Genomic DNA, 15201 nt, shown 5'->3' with positions numbered 1-15201 from the left:
GCCACGATGGGAACTCCTGTAGTCAGATTCTTAACCCACTGTGCCACAGCTGGGACTCCAAAAACTATTGTTATTAACAAGATCTCATTATATCACACATTGCTACTATCTGAATGTCTGTCTCCCCAAAATTTGCATGTTGAAATCCAAATTCTGGTTGAATTAGGAGATGGAGACTTCTGAGGTGATTCCATGATAAAGGCAGAGGTCTCCTGATGAGGGTTTTCCGTCCTATGAAAGCCACCCCACAGAGACCCCTCCCGCTTCTGTCCAGCGAGGCTACAAGGAGAAGTTTGTGACTTGGAAGCGGGTCCCCGCCTGACAAAACTGGCACCCTAGTCTCGGCCCTCTAGTCTCCAGAACTGTGAGAAAGACATTTCTGTTGTTCTCAAGCCACCCTGTCTGTGGTATTTTGCCCAGTGGCCCGAATGGACTAAGATGGATGTTGTGGTGAGCACTTTGCACACAGTATATCATTGAGTCTTCACAAAACCTTTGCAAAGTTGTTACTATACCCCTTTCACAGATAAGAAAACCAGAGCTTAGAAATGTGAAGGTGGGTGGCCTGGGCATGCAGCTGGAAGGTCACACACCAGGCAGACGACTGCCATAGTCCTTGCTCTCCTCATCATGGTGGACAGTGGTGGCTACTGAAGTCTACTGTGCGTCAGAACCTCTGCGGAGCTCGCTGAAAATGCAGATTTCCAGCCCCCTCCACCCACCGGGTGATCCCGATTTGGTGGGTTTGGGCTAAGACCCCTGAACTTGCATTTTTAATCAGCAGCATCCTCTCTCCAGGCAATTCTTTTTTTTCTTTTTTCTTTTTCTTTTTTCTTTTTAGGGCCGCACCCACGGCATATGGAGATTCTCAGGCTAGGGGTCCAATCGGAGCCATAGCTGCCAGCCTATGCCACAGCCACAGCAATGCCAGATCCAAGCCGTGTCTGAGACCTACACCACCGCTCATGGCAACACCACATCCTTAACCTCACTGAGCGAGGCCAGGGATCAAACCTGCAACCTCATGGTTCCAGTTGGATTCGTTTCCACTGGGCCACGATGGGAACTCCCTCTCCAGGAAAGTCTGATGAAATTTCTTACAAAACTCTTGCGAAACACTCCAGCACTGCTGCTTGTGCACCAGAGGCTCAGGGATGGTAAACAAGTAAATATAACATGTATGGGCATTTATACAAGAGAAACACATGACTTTCTTTGTATCTGTTTCTTCCAGAGTAAAGAGGGAGAATCACAATGGTGAGACTGATTTTAGAACCACTATGTCAAACACAGTCAAATGGGTTTCTTTATATCAAGACATCTCAGAGCCTTTAATACAGCCTTTAAATTTTGTATAATATTTAATACAGAATATTTAATAATATATAATATTTAAGGCAATGTATAGCATTTTTTCAATGTTATTTGGTCATAGATTCCATTTCTCCTTCATTTCCTATCATGTTACTCCTTTTAAACTGTATTAACAGTTTGGAAAGCAGTCTGGGAAATAATCATAATAGCTTGCATTTGTATGGTGCTCTACGGTTTACAAAGAGCTTACACATGCATCAGGGTTGGATGCGAGAGCTCAAAGAAACTGTCAGTGGTTTGTCCAAGAAGAAAGAGCTCATAGGAACAGAGTAAGGATTAGAACTGGGTTTTTTGAGCTTGATGTTCACTGTTTATCCACTCTCATATTGCAGGTAAGGGAAGCAGTGCAATGAAGTGCAAAGTCATTTACTGCTCTTTCTTCTCTTTTCTTTCCTTCTTTTTTTTCCCCCTCTTTGGTTACCCTGCAGCACATGGGGAATGCTCATGCCTGGCTGGGGATCAGTCAGATCAGAGCCGCAATCAAAACCGAAGCCACGTCTACGGCAACACCAGATCCTTAACCCACTGCACTGGACCAAAGGTGGAACCTGCATCCCAGCACTGTCCAGACGCCACCGACCCTGCTGTCCCACAATGGGAACTCCACCATTTACCTTTCTTTGCCTCAGTTTCCTTATCTGTAAAATAAGGCAGTTGGAACAAATTTGAAAGGGATGCCTTATCCAAAAAATTAAATAACTATCTTTTTCAGCATGGCTGGATTTGCAATCAATTTTTTCAAGTCCTTAACCAGTTCAAATGATCTGCCTTGAACTAGGAATCAGTAGCAGTGGCTGAGCACTCTGGGTGCAATAAAAAATTAGTCACAATTCCTTCTCTGGCATATTATGTCTCCCAGAATGTGCTGCTAGAAATTTTTGTACACAACTATCTCCTAAGGCCACAGAAGCATGCCCTTTTGTACCCCAGCACTGGCCTGCCATCTCTTGAAAAAGCAAACAAAAAAAGAGACAACACAGCACTGCCTTGGAATGTCACCAATGTCCTTGTGGTCAGTGCCACATGGCCAGGCCCGAAGGTCTTAAGTCTATTGTTAGTCAACAGCAGGGCTGGAAGTCAGCTTCCCTTTAGTAATAAAAGCTATTACCTGACTCTTTAAACATTTCAACTTTCTTCCCTATTTCACAGTTCATAAAGCACCTCTCTGATGTACAGGGTGTTTGTTTTTTATTATTTAAGAGAAGATATAAGACAGCATGTTTTGCCACCTCTTGATGGCTTATTACTTCCTATGAGCGAATAAACAGTCATTCTGCAGCACAGCTTTCCTAATTGCTCACGTCTGTTAAGACATCAGTGCACTGGGTGTCTCACTGCCCTCCTTCCAACCCCACCTCGTTGTGTGTCCAACAAGAGCACTGCCAGAGCCCCTGGTTAATACCTACACCCTGCAACTCATTAGGTGCTCATTAGTATCAGAGCCTAGAAGCAACATGATGGATTCCACAATATGTTGGAGCTTGGGTTGGTGTCTCAGCTGAGGACGCCTCAGATGCACAGGTCAGCAACTTGGCAGCGGCTCCACGGCCCACGCTGAGCACATGGCGCTCCACGTAGCCACTGGGGAGGACGACAAATATGGGGCCTCATTAAAAATTGAGAGAAGGAGGGAAAAAAATCCTTTTGCAGGACCCATGAGGCTTCATGGTTATCGATTTGCCCTTCCACTCACATGAAGAATTTATCACCAAAATAAGAGAGCCCTGAACATCCAAGCAGCATCACCATATTTCCAGGAATCAAATACCATGCATCAGGGATCCAAGTGAAAGTTTTAAGCATGTCTCTTTAAATGGTTATTTTTATCCTCTGAATAACACAAGCTGGTTCAAATCTAATGGAGGTAAAGTGAGTATATATTTCTCCTTCCTTCTTTCCTGTTTTCTTCTTTCCTTCCTACTAACTTCTTCCTTAAATGGATATAGTAATGAACAGCTCTTTAAAAACTGTTCTTCCCAAATTTCAGTCTCTCAGATCATCCCCCCCTGTAATGCGTCATTTGGCACATAAGTACTGTTCACACACCTCCTTTTCTTGGAGGACAACAAACCCTAGTAGGAGCAAAAAAAAAAAAAAAAAAAGTATCAGAAAAGGAAGACTGCCTCAGGTCTCCAAATATGTCATGTTTCAAAGTCATTATTTAATAGGACATTTTAGGTAGGACTGTCATGCTATTATTACTAACAGTTTCCCTTTCTTTCCTTTTTTTTTTGCTGCACCCGAAGCCATGTGCAAGTTCCCGGGCCAGGGATCGAACCCACGCCACAGCAGTGACAACATAGGATCCTGAGCCCCTTCCCTTTCTTTAAGAGTGGAACTAGGAGGTAAAGACTAGCAGCAGTTGGTATTTTAGAGATGATTACCTGATCCTACATGGGTATTTAAAATTATCTTGATTTTTGTAGGTCTGGTTTGAAAATGAAGGGGGGAAAAATGCACATTCAATGTTTAAAATTACAGAGCATGCAGGGCTCACATTTTCATAAAACCACTTAAAAATGAAAGGTCAAACCAATCATTCCAACACGGAGAATCTGCTTTCTTGTCAGCACAATTCAAAGAGTAGCTTTTATTTTCAACGATCACACCTTTTTTGGGCAGAATCCCAATGAGCACTTTGCACCATGACAACCAGGAGGCAACGCAGGACATCCTGCGATGGTGCCTCAGAAAAAGAATGTGGACCCTGCAGAGCCCGGGGTCCCCACCTCTAACCTGGGCACACTGCCTTGTGCTCACTCGCTGGGAGAACAGAATTCAACTGTGCTCTGGAAGTTAAATGGAATAGAATCAGTGAGGTCTCAGGAGTGTTAAAGGGAATGAAGATGAAATGACCACAAAGCGCTCAGCAAATGTTTAACTGTTGCTATGGTCTGCAAGTTTGTGTCGCCTCAAAATTCGTACGTTGAAAACTAATGGACGATGTATTATGAGCTGGGGCTTTGGGGAAGTGACTAGATCATGAGGGTATGGACCCCACCTGAATTGGATCCGGGTCTTACAAAAGATATTCCAGAAGAACCCCTCACTCCTTGCCCTTTCCCCATGTGAGGACACAACGAGAAGCCTGCAGTCCAGAGGACAGGCCTCACCGGAGTGTGCTGGCACCTTGATCTTGGACTTCCAGCCTCCAGAGCTGTGAAAAATACATTTCTGTTGTTTAGAAGCCACCCAGTCCATAATATTTTGTTATAGCAGCCCAAATAAATCAAGAAAATTATTTATTCGAACTTGTATGGTTTCTGGAGTTGGGGCACCAAAGAAGAACATTTCTGTGAGTGAGACACTGGAGCGTCTATTTTGTCTATTTTTGGTACATCAAGCCCTAAACTATATTTCATAAAAAATAATGTGCTATTGTTCTCAAACTTAAAAAAAAAAAAAGATAATTTTGAGGTTACAGATTTATACATACTGGGTAAAGATAGTATCAATATGTAAAACTCACTGGAGCTGGTAGTTAGAATAGTGCACCTGGCCCAGTGGGAGATGACGGCAGGCACTCAAGAAAGGTTGTCAAAGTACTTTTCCTAATAATTTATAGCATTTGGCTTCCTCTGGCATTTTGGATGTGGTGCCTCTAGCGGTCAGGCTTAGTTAGAACAACAGCATCCCAACCAATTTCCTGGTCAAAACTCTCCTCCAGGCTCCTAGCTCTGTGAGGCTGAAGCTATTGTCTAAAGGGGTGGAAGGTGCTGAGCTGAGCCAAACTGGGTGCAAATGAGACAGACAGAGAGAGAGAGTGCGTGCAAGTGAGTACGTATTTGGACCAAAGGGGGACACCCATGGAGGAATGACCAATGACCTTTTAGATGCCCAATCTAAGGTGGATTTTCATACATTGCTAAGAAGTTGTCTTTGAAGGCAATTCCAAAGAATTCTAAAAATGTAATACAGCAATGTGCAAGGGAAACTTCCACCGCCTAAGGGTGTCGCTAAGAAAGGCAGGATCACCTAAAGGTATGTATTCAGTGCTCCAAGCCACCCAAGATTAATGGCTGTTCTTAAAGGAATGACTGTGCACTTGGCGCTATTCAGCCTCTGCATATGCTATTCTTGCTATTGAAAATGTCTTTCTCTACCTGATCTTTAAGATTCAGCTTCATACCTTCCTTACCCTCCTAGGCCAGATGAGACAATTTCTTCCTGTGAACCCCTCATGGGCTTTAACACAAAATTATTGCACACACAGTTCTATATATGAAATTCTTAGTTTCCACGTCAGTCTCACCCATTTGTTTAGGAGTTCCATGAAAACATCTCTGAGTTTCCAACCTACTGCCTTGCCCATCACGAACAGTGATCTAAAATCACTTCCCTATAGCACTTATCACTATTTGAACTGTTTGTTTTATTGTATATTTTCCATCTCTCCTGCTGAAACGTAAGCTCCAATACAGCAAGAAACTTGTCTGATGTGTTCACTGTCATACTCCTGGTACTTAAACCTGCCTGGCATAGTGTACGTACTCAATAGCTACTTACCTAATAAATGAATTATAGATGCTGAATGATGCTTATGAGATGGATGAGCAAATAACTAACCATACATGTGCTTAAAGAAAAATCACTTGATTATTTATAATAAAAAAGACACTCAACTCCTAAAAGATGACGGAGAAGTAAAAAATAGATTCCTGGGACAGCTGGATTTTGGACTTGTGGTACTGGATTCTGGATAAAATGACCTTTCAATCCAGTTATTATTCAAGCTAAAGATTAAAACTGGAAAGGCAAACATGGCAAAGGGTCCACTGGTGGAACACCCAGGTCATGAGAAGTTGGCTCCTACAATTCTAAGATCCACTTTCTGAAAATAATATGAGTCCCGGGTGAAGCTTCCAGAAAACTGAATGACTGGCAATTATTTGTTATGGTCCTCATTTGCTACCAGAAATATGACACAGAAGAAGACAACAACATACCAATCCATGGGTTAGTTTCTACCAAAACTGTCAAGAACCCTAAACTTCCTATATATACTTGTTCTTTAACTTCTGATCTGAAGTATGTTAATTGCATAACATACATGCAATTAAACTATGCAATACGTATACACACATAAGATCGTTCTGTGTTTCGAGCACTGACACTATTGGCTTCAGGTTGTCTTAGTGTGTCTTGTGTGTTTGTGTTGGGAGATCTTGGTACATAAAGGTAAACGTTCATCTGAATTTTATGTGAAAACAACCACGCTTACACACTCCATTTTCACTTGTAGAGTCCCTCCTGACACATTTTTTTCCCAAGGCTTCTGGCAAGAATCCAATTCAGTTGATTTGCATTTCTCCCTCTTTCACACCCATTACTGGAGGTGCTAATGAGCAGAAAACAGCCCTCCAGGTAGACAACCGACTGGGAAAAGGAAGCGTAGTAAAGAATCTAGGAAACCTGCAACTGAGAAGAATCAGATTATAGTTCACACAAGACTCAGTCCACCTGTACACAGAGCAGAGAATAAAGAACCAAGCATCAGGAATGGGGAGGTGGGAGGGTAGATGAACCACACGGCCAGGTGTTTTGTGAGCCAAAGTAAAGTTGTTGGACAAATTGTTGTTTGGCAATAACAAGCAATGCCAGCGCTATTTTAGAAGACTTTCAGGTCAAGAGGAAAGTGTCCATTCTCCTTAGATCAAGAGAGGCTGTGGCCGTTGGGTCACTGTGACCAGAAACCAGCCATCATCCCATCTTCTTCCTCCTCCTGATGCTCCCGAAGGCTTCACTTTCATTATTTCCTTTCATTTTCTCGGAGACCTCTTCCACTCTTTGACTTTTGAGCTCTAGAAGGTGTACCGCCATCTCTATTCCTATCTTTAATTTTATCAAAGTTCTAGACCATCAATGCCCCAAATCCGCAATGAAGAAAGAGCTGTGAAAGGACCATATATATGCATGATTCTGAATAGTTCTGACGATGCTTTACATGACAGTGAGGTACATCTAGGTAGAGTGAATTATGCCCTAGACTGAAAATCAGACACACACGAGTTTTAGGCTCACACCTAATGTAAACTAGCTGCATGATTACGGTCAAGTAACAAAATTGCCCGTTCATATTCTTTTTTTTTTTTTTTTTTGTATCTCCTAGCTCTAAATCTCTCTAAGAATCTATGGTTCTCAAAGCTCATGGCATAAGTAAGGTACCTGCCTGAGTTGTGTTATCCACTGGGGGCAAGAGCACAACTAGCGATCTGAGTTTAAAGCTCTGAATTTCTGATTTCCAATCATTAAGGATGTTCTTTTCATTAAGGATGATAAATTCACAAAAATGAAATACAGCCATTCAAAGCCCATCACATCTGCATCTCACTTAAAATTGAGAAGGCTGACATTTTCAAGTAAGTTACACCAAGTTTATGGTCTGAGAGTTCACATGGGAAAGGATGATTGCTTAGAACACAGAGATGACGGTCAGGTGCCTGGCCCTGACCACTTTGCCTCACCTGAACACATAATGTGAAATTGTACTTTATTCTCAGAGGACATGCGTTGCTGTGTCTACTGGCTAGTACCATTGGTCTAATTCCTTATACCTCTGACAAACAGATTGAGCAGCTACTATTTCCCAGACTCCAGCTAGGCATGGAAGCCACAGACCTAAATAAGAAATGTGTTCATTTGCGCTGCATTTGCAAAATCACAGCCTAGTCCTATTAGAAGTAATGAAAACCCCAAGCCAAAAATGTAAGGATGCAAAGGGACTCTGAAAATGACATTTGGGAATTTCAAAGCATTAAAAATTAATTATTCTATGGCAAGAAGGAGGAAGGAGTGAGTAAAATGCAAGGGTGAGTTACTAGCATTGGAATATAGCTGTAAATAAAATAAACTTCTAGGTGGTGGTGACAGCCTTCAGCATGTTCTCATACTGGCTACTGTGGTTATCTCTGTGCTACTTAAAGGCGCTGTGTACATCTGTTGGAAATTTTTCCCCGATATGGACCCACCAGTGACCATGGTAGATGTTGCTGGTACTCTGCCTAAATTCCCTCTATTAGGTTGGTGCATCCAATCCTCCCCCGATGTGAACACTGACGGCAATTCTTCTCTTTCTCTAGAGAATTGCCCTTGGCTGATAGGAGTGGCCTCCTGTGACCTCCACAGTAGCCCACACCCAATGGCTAACTTCTGGGGATATATAACATCCTGGCTCCCTTGGCTGAAGGTGGGAGAGCTCTATGATGCCACTGATGCTCCAGGAGTCCCTGTGGGTTGGCCAAGACTAGGTTTTAGCTGATACCACCTCTGTGGGTGGCTTCCTCCCCTGCCTAAGTGGCTATACTCACTTCCTTACAGGCTTCTCCTAAGAGATGCTAAAATTATTAAACAAGGAGGCCATTAGCCTGAGATGGTTCTAATGCTTAGGAGGCCTAGGGGAGCAAACAAGAACCTAAGCCTGAAATGTCTCAAGGTTATGAAACTGAAACCCATGGACAACCACTCAGTGCCAACAAGGCTTTCAGCTATAGCTAGTCCATAACTTCCTTACTTGGTGTCCACACTTTTGTCTATATAAGCCTTCCCAGAGCTCCTACAGAGTCTGTTCAAATTGATTTTTTGCTCAAACTCTTAAAAATGTTTATAAACATTAAAACATGTCTCAGTTTGTTGTATAAGAGAATCTTCCCTCAGTAATCAATCACTCCCAGAGAATCTCTATCTCAGACTCGGCTTCAAAAGAATTCTATCTAAGACACTCATGAATGTATCACCTATTTCATAAAGGAAGGCCAATATGTAATGTCTAATAAAACAAAGTTTTGCATAAATAAATAAGAACAAAAAACAAAACAACACACAAAATTTAGCAAGGTTTGAGCCATACAACCAGGCACAGGGAGCTTTCTATCTCAAGTCTCATGACCTCCAAAGAAACAGGTTCAGGTCCCTGCGAACCTGGGCCAGTCAGCCTATAAGAACTAAATGTCTGTGCCTGAATCTCTCTTACATGGGCAGCTCTGATGTTTCCACCCTGGGAATAATGACTCATTACTAAATTGCACTGTGAAGTCACGTAGAAAAGTGGGAATATTTTCATGCTTTCATTATGGCTGCCTCTCCCCTCACCCCACTGCCCATCCATCCCAATTATAAATCTTTGATTTTTAATTGAGTGATCAGATGATGGGGGCAATTTGAGTTACATTCACATGGGCGCATTTAGTTTAAATACTTATAGTAAGAGACTCGTGGGAGGATAACCAAGCACTTGCCAGGTTTTCCAGTCTTGCTCCATCTCAAGGGTGATTCACAGGGGGACCTTGATGGTTACCTTTTAAAGCAACACATTAGGCCTGTTAACCCTTAACTGCAGTAAAAGTCTGTGTTTCCTTGATTTGGGGATGATGCAAGTGAGGGTAGCCCGGGGAAGTGGTTCTATTTCCCTTTATCAGATGGGAGTTCCCTCAGGTCAAAAACTATTTTCACCCTGGATGAAGTGGTAGGAAATTCCTACTTCAGTGATTTTTAGGCAGATGGTGGAGCTGATATATTTAGAGATTCCAGAAATGTCATTCCATTAATTACACCGGCAAGATCTTGATTACCAGCAGTCTGTTCTACTCAGGCTAGGACTAGGTTACATTTACATTTGAGATTCTGGGAAATGTAGCTAGAGAATGAAATTACTTGGTTGGTTATATTTCACCTGGAATTTTTTTTGGGGGGAGGATGAATAAATTGCTATTGTTGAAGCTGAAAACTAATGACGGTCTAGTAAATTATGTAATAATATAGGAAAATATGTCAACAGAGACAGATGGATGGATAGACATAGACAAACAGAGGCAGGAAGGTAGAAACAGAGACAGAGAGATAGCTGTATGGATGGATAGAGAGCTAGAAATAGATAAGGATAAATAGAGATGAATAAGGATGGATAGAGATGGAGGGACAGGTGGGTAGACAGAGATGGATAGGATGGGTAGATGAATGGATGGATAGCTATGGAGAGAGATGGATAAATGAAGAGAAAGAGAGAGACCTACATTTACACAGTGGTGCTAGACAATAAAGATGACTGTGCAAGCTGAAATCATACACCCTGATCTCAATAATCAATTGGAAAACCTGGTATTGTTCTATGGACTTTCAAAAATGTTATTAAAACATTAAGCATTGTTTTACTGTCCCTTATAAATGCATAGGGAAATGAAAAGAATAACACAACTACTATTTAATCTATAACTTAAAATGATACAAAGATTGGGGTTAAAATACTTTCTTTGTCAAAAACTTATTAAGAGGAGTTTGAACACTGCTTGTTGCCTTCCTCCCACCCCATAACTTATGAGACATGTGAGAAGCCTTTCTGTGCCTTGACAAGTTCTGATATTCCTTTCTAAGTCTGGATCAGTTAGTGACTTTTTACGCTTGGCGCTTTGAATGATGTGAAACATCTCTAGGAGTGCCATTTTTCACCAGCATCACTTCTTCGGGGTCATCTCCATCCCTTCTTCACAGCTACTTTCTTTGTCTCCAATTACAAGTTTACTTTTGCTGAGTTCTTCTGGCTGCATATCAAGAGTCTCTTAACAGTATCAGTGTCAACACCCCTCTAGTCAGCTATTTCCTCTATAATTCCATTTATGTTTGATTTGCATTTTGGTTTCAGAATGATCACTTTTTGTTTCACTGTACTTTCAGAGTCATTGGACAATTCCCTTTTTTTATTATCCATTCTTGTAAACGTCATATAGATTTACCCCTAGGGGACAAGGAAGAAACACAACTACTCACCTTGCTGCCTGTGTGTGAGCAAAGAAACACAACTAGGGGACAAGGAAGAAACACAACTACTCACCTTGCTGCCTGTGTGTGAGCAAAGAAACACAACTAGGGGACAAGGAAGAAACACAACTACTCACCTTGCTGCCTGTGTGTGAGCAAAGAGGTACGCTGTGACCAACCACCGACAGATTGAGAAAGAAGTGATGTGATTGATCGCTATCATGACGCCTATTAGTTATGTACATAGTGATTTACGGAATGAGAACCTAGCAGCAAAATTTGTAGTTTATAAGCTTACTTTTAGTTACTATACCATGGGAACTGAAACATGAACAGTGTGGTTGAGAGCTTGGGATGCCTGAATTAAATCATGATAACTGAAATTCACAGACATTGGAAACATGCAAAGCAAGGCCAACTCTGTGTGAGGTTGTACACAAATTGTGCATTTTACTGTTTCTCTGCCCTCTCCTATTAAAGATGATTTCAGTCTTTGTAGGACCTGTTTTGAGGGCTTCTACAGTATAAAACAAGAAGAAAAGAGAAGGGAGGATGAATATTGTGTAGAATATAAAAGAAGGGCTCTAGCCAGAGAGGTTCAATTGATAGATACAGTCCAAGAGTGGACGGGAAAAAAGAGGAGAGAATTTCTTCTCCTTGGGTTTTCTTTTTTTAGTGTCATGGGAGCAATGAAAGCAGTTGAAGACTACAATGGATGTGGGTAGGAGAGGAAAGATTTTTGTAAGTGTTGCTCTGTCCTGGGATATAAATTCCCCCTGCTGTGGACTGCATGTTTATATCTCCCTCAAATGCATATGTTCCACTGTTGAAACCCTAAGTGATGGTGTTTGGAGGTGGGGCCTTCGGAAGGTAATTAGGTCAGGAGGATAGAGTCCCCATGATAGGATTAGTGTCCTTAGAGGAATAAGATAGCTCCCCCTTTCTCTCTCTCTCTTTCTCTCTGTCACATGAGGGTACAGAAGAAATATGTCTGTATATTAGGAAGGGGATCTTCACCAGAACTTGACCGTGCTGGTACCCTGATCTTGGACTTCCAGCCTCCAGAAACATGAGAAATAAATCTCTGTTGTTTAGAAGCCACCCAGTCTATGGTATTTTGTGACAGCAGCCCAAACTGACAAAGACCCACTTTGTTTTCATAAAGGGAAATAAAATTTGAGTTATTTTGATAGGTCTCCAAGTTTGGACATTGTGCTTTTGGTTTCTGATGCTCCTCTAACACTGGGTTCTGATAGTCTCATTCATATGGACACATGATCCCTGGCTCCCTTTATTAGCTCAACTTAGCGGAAACTTCTGGAGTTAGAAAGAGGGGCTCAAACTCTGGCTCTGCCACTTACTAGCACAGTGATCTTAGAAAAGCCACTTCTTCAAGCTTGCCTCCTCTGATAGGGATTATTTAAAGCACACTGCCCAGAGAGACAGACTAGGCACATAATAAATACTAATTACCAACTTCCTCTCCTCCAACAACACCCTGGGGAGGCACAGCTCTATAAATATTCCCATTTGAAAGAAACTTAAGTGCAAATAGGGAAAGCTGAGAATTGCTCTTGCATCTCAGAGCTCCCAACTGTTTTTTTTTTTTAATGGTGTTTTTAATCTGACAATAAATAGTTTGCAAAGTGAGATAACAAGGTAAAGCAAAGATAACATCCGATAAACTAAGCACAAAACAGGATTTAACGATTTCCCTGTTTATTATTGTTTTTGAAAGTAGTGAGAAAGTCTTTTTTCTCTTTTTTTCTTTAGTTTATTTATTATTCTTTATTTCTCTTGTCTGAAATCAGACCATTGAAAACACCTCAGTAAATACTGTAAAAAGATGAACTAAAGAATCATGATTGAAAAACTTTGGGGCATAATGCATTTCACAGCTCAGGGTCAGGATGAGCATGTATGGACCCTTTTGTGGCAACTAGGCCTTAGGAATTAAAAGGTTTGAGAGTAAATGATCATGAGAAAGACTTGACATTGGTGCACCTGGCGAATCTACAGGTGGGGGCACTCACAGGGCCAAGACATCAAAGAGATAAGGAAAACTGCCCTACTCAAAGGCTCTTGACACAGGGATGACCTTGATTCTGTAGAGAATTCAGAGAATGGCTGCCAGAGCCATTTAATTCAAGGAAAGAATTAAATGGACTACAAGAAAGAAGCTTCAGTGGATTCTTTGAAAAGTTAAATAGAAGAGATAATGCTATCACAACATCCTCTTGTTCTCTGCTTATTTCCGTATCTTCATTTATATTGCAACTATCCAGAAAATACCTTCTGGGGAGTTCCTATCGTGGTGCAGTGGAAACGAATCCAACTAGGAACCATGAGTTTGCAGGATCGATCCCTGGCCTCGCTTGGAGGGTTGGGGATCTGGCGTTGCCATGAGCTGTCGTGTGAGTTGCAAACACAACTCGGATCTGGTGTTTCTGGTGTAGGCTGGCAGCTGTAGCTCTGGTTGGACCCCTAGCCTGGGAACCTCTATGTGCCATGGGTGCAGCCCTAAAAGAACAAAAATATACAAAAAAAGAAAAAAAAAAGAAAACACCTTCTGATTTCTAGGTCCCAGATTCCTCATCTGTAGAAAGAAGAGGTTGGTTTGGATCACTGACCACAGACTAGGTGGCATAAACAAAACACATTTATTTCCCATTGTACTGGAGGCTGGAAGCCCAAGATCAGGGTGTTAGCAAGGAATTCTGGTGAGGGTCCTCTTCTCAGCTTGGAGAAGGCTACCTGCTTGCTGCATCCTTACGTGGTAGAGATAGGGAGTGTTCTGGTGTCTTTGTCCTTTATGATGGCACCAATCCCATCATGGACCTCTCTCCTCATGATTCATCTAAACTTCATTACCTCCCAAAGGCCCCACCTTCAAATTCTACCACATTAGGTAATTCCTAATTACCTACAATTTACAGATTTTGAGGGGACACAAACATTCAGTCCATAGACATCAGCTCTAAGTTCCCTTCTCTCTGATGTTACATACGAAGGTTTCTTATTGTCAAATCAAATTCAAACCACCTGTTCAGCTTTCAAGATCTTCTATAATTGGTGCCATCCAAGGTACCAGATTTGCTTATCACCTTCCTTCAGGATGATCCCACTTCCCTTTAGACCAGTGTCTTGTCTGCCCTCCCTACAAACTGTATGGGTTCCATGACCCCACTTTTTCCTCATGCTCATTCTTCTCTCTTGGTGTATAATGAATCCTTCCCATTGGTCTCTTGGGAGCCATTCTTCTAGTCCCTGGACCATCTCATAGAGAAGAATAATGTTCATGTAAAGTTTTCCCTCTGTATAGTGTAGAGGTCTTAGGATTTACACTTAACAGGATTTTAAAAGGGAAACTGTTGTTGCTTCATATTGTTTCAGTTTATGTAAATGCCAGTTCTAAAACTTGAAATTGAATATAATATGTACAAAACTTGTCCTAGAGCTACTGTTATTAATTCACAAAATCAAAGATGAACAGTAGAGAAAAAGACAAAGGATATCAATTTAAGGTAAATTACAGCTGAATATATAAAGGATCACAGTTTATATCTTTACAAATACCAAGTGAATTCGCTGATATTTGTGATAATATAAGAAAGCCACAGTATTAAGAATTTGCCATTCATTGTAACATTTTGCTAAAAACCATTTATATGTCTCCACACTAGGTTTCAGTATTAAATATTTATTCAAAAAAAAAAAAATCCAGTTTGGAGTAGCTCCCTTGGACTTGATCTATGGTAATCTTTTAAGAAGTTTTAAAGATGAAGGCAATGAAAGACATTCTTGCTTCGCATAATTGTCCATAATAAGTCATTATTTATTACTCTTATGGATAAAATACCTAATACCATTTAAAGACACATCAGTAATGATGTTCTGAAATTGCATCAAAAGAACAATACTATTCTAAAAACAGAAAGCTTTTGTGCACCTTTATTACTGCTCCATGGGAATGTTTCATGTATCTACCAATAATTTGGGATAAACAAAAGCCATAAGCAGACAATTTATAAGTGAGAAAATGGAACCTTTAGAAAAAATTTTCCGTCTCACTAATAA

At 41.2% G+C, this 15201-nt stretch overlaps 1 protein-coding gene and 1 long non-coding RNA gene across 2 annotated transcripts in view; both read right to left on the bottom strand.

The window, feature by feature from the left end:
• The window catches only part of SNTB1 (syntrophin beta 1), a 235607-nt gene that overhangs the window by 62157 nt on the left and 158249 nt on the right, over positions 1 to 15201 (bottom strand). The gene's annotated exons all lie outside the window — the stretch shown is intronic.
• On the bottom strand, positions 7420 to 13523 carry LOC110260231. The gene is made up of 2 exons (XR_002343137.1): positions 11262 to 13523; positions 7420 to 11133 (listed from the first exon to the last, which is right to left on the bottom strand). It is a non-coding gene; the product is annotated as an uncharacterized LOC110260231 (long non-coding RNA).

Source organism: Sus scrofa, chromosome 4 (assembly GCF_000003025.6).
Source record: "Sus scrofa isolate TJ Tabasco breed Duroc chromosome 4, Sscrofa11.1, whole genome shotgun sequence".
In the NCBI taxonomy this organism is placed as follows: Eukaryota; Metazoa; Chordata; class Mammalia; order Artiodactyla; family Suidae; genus Sus; species Sus scrofa.
Note: the sequence above shows the minus strand (reverse complement) of the source record. Positions and strands in the feature narration are given on the sequence as shown.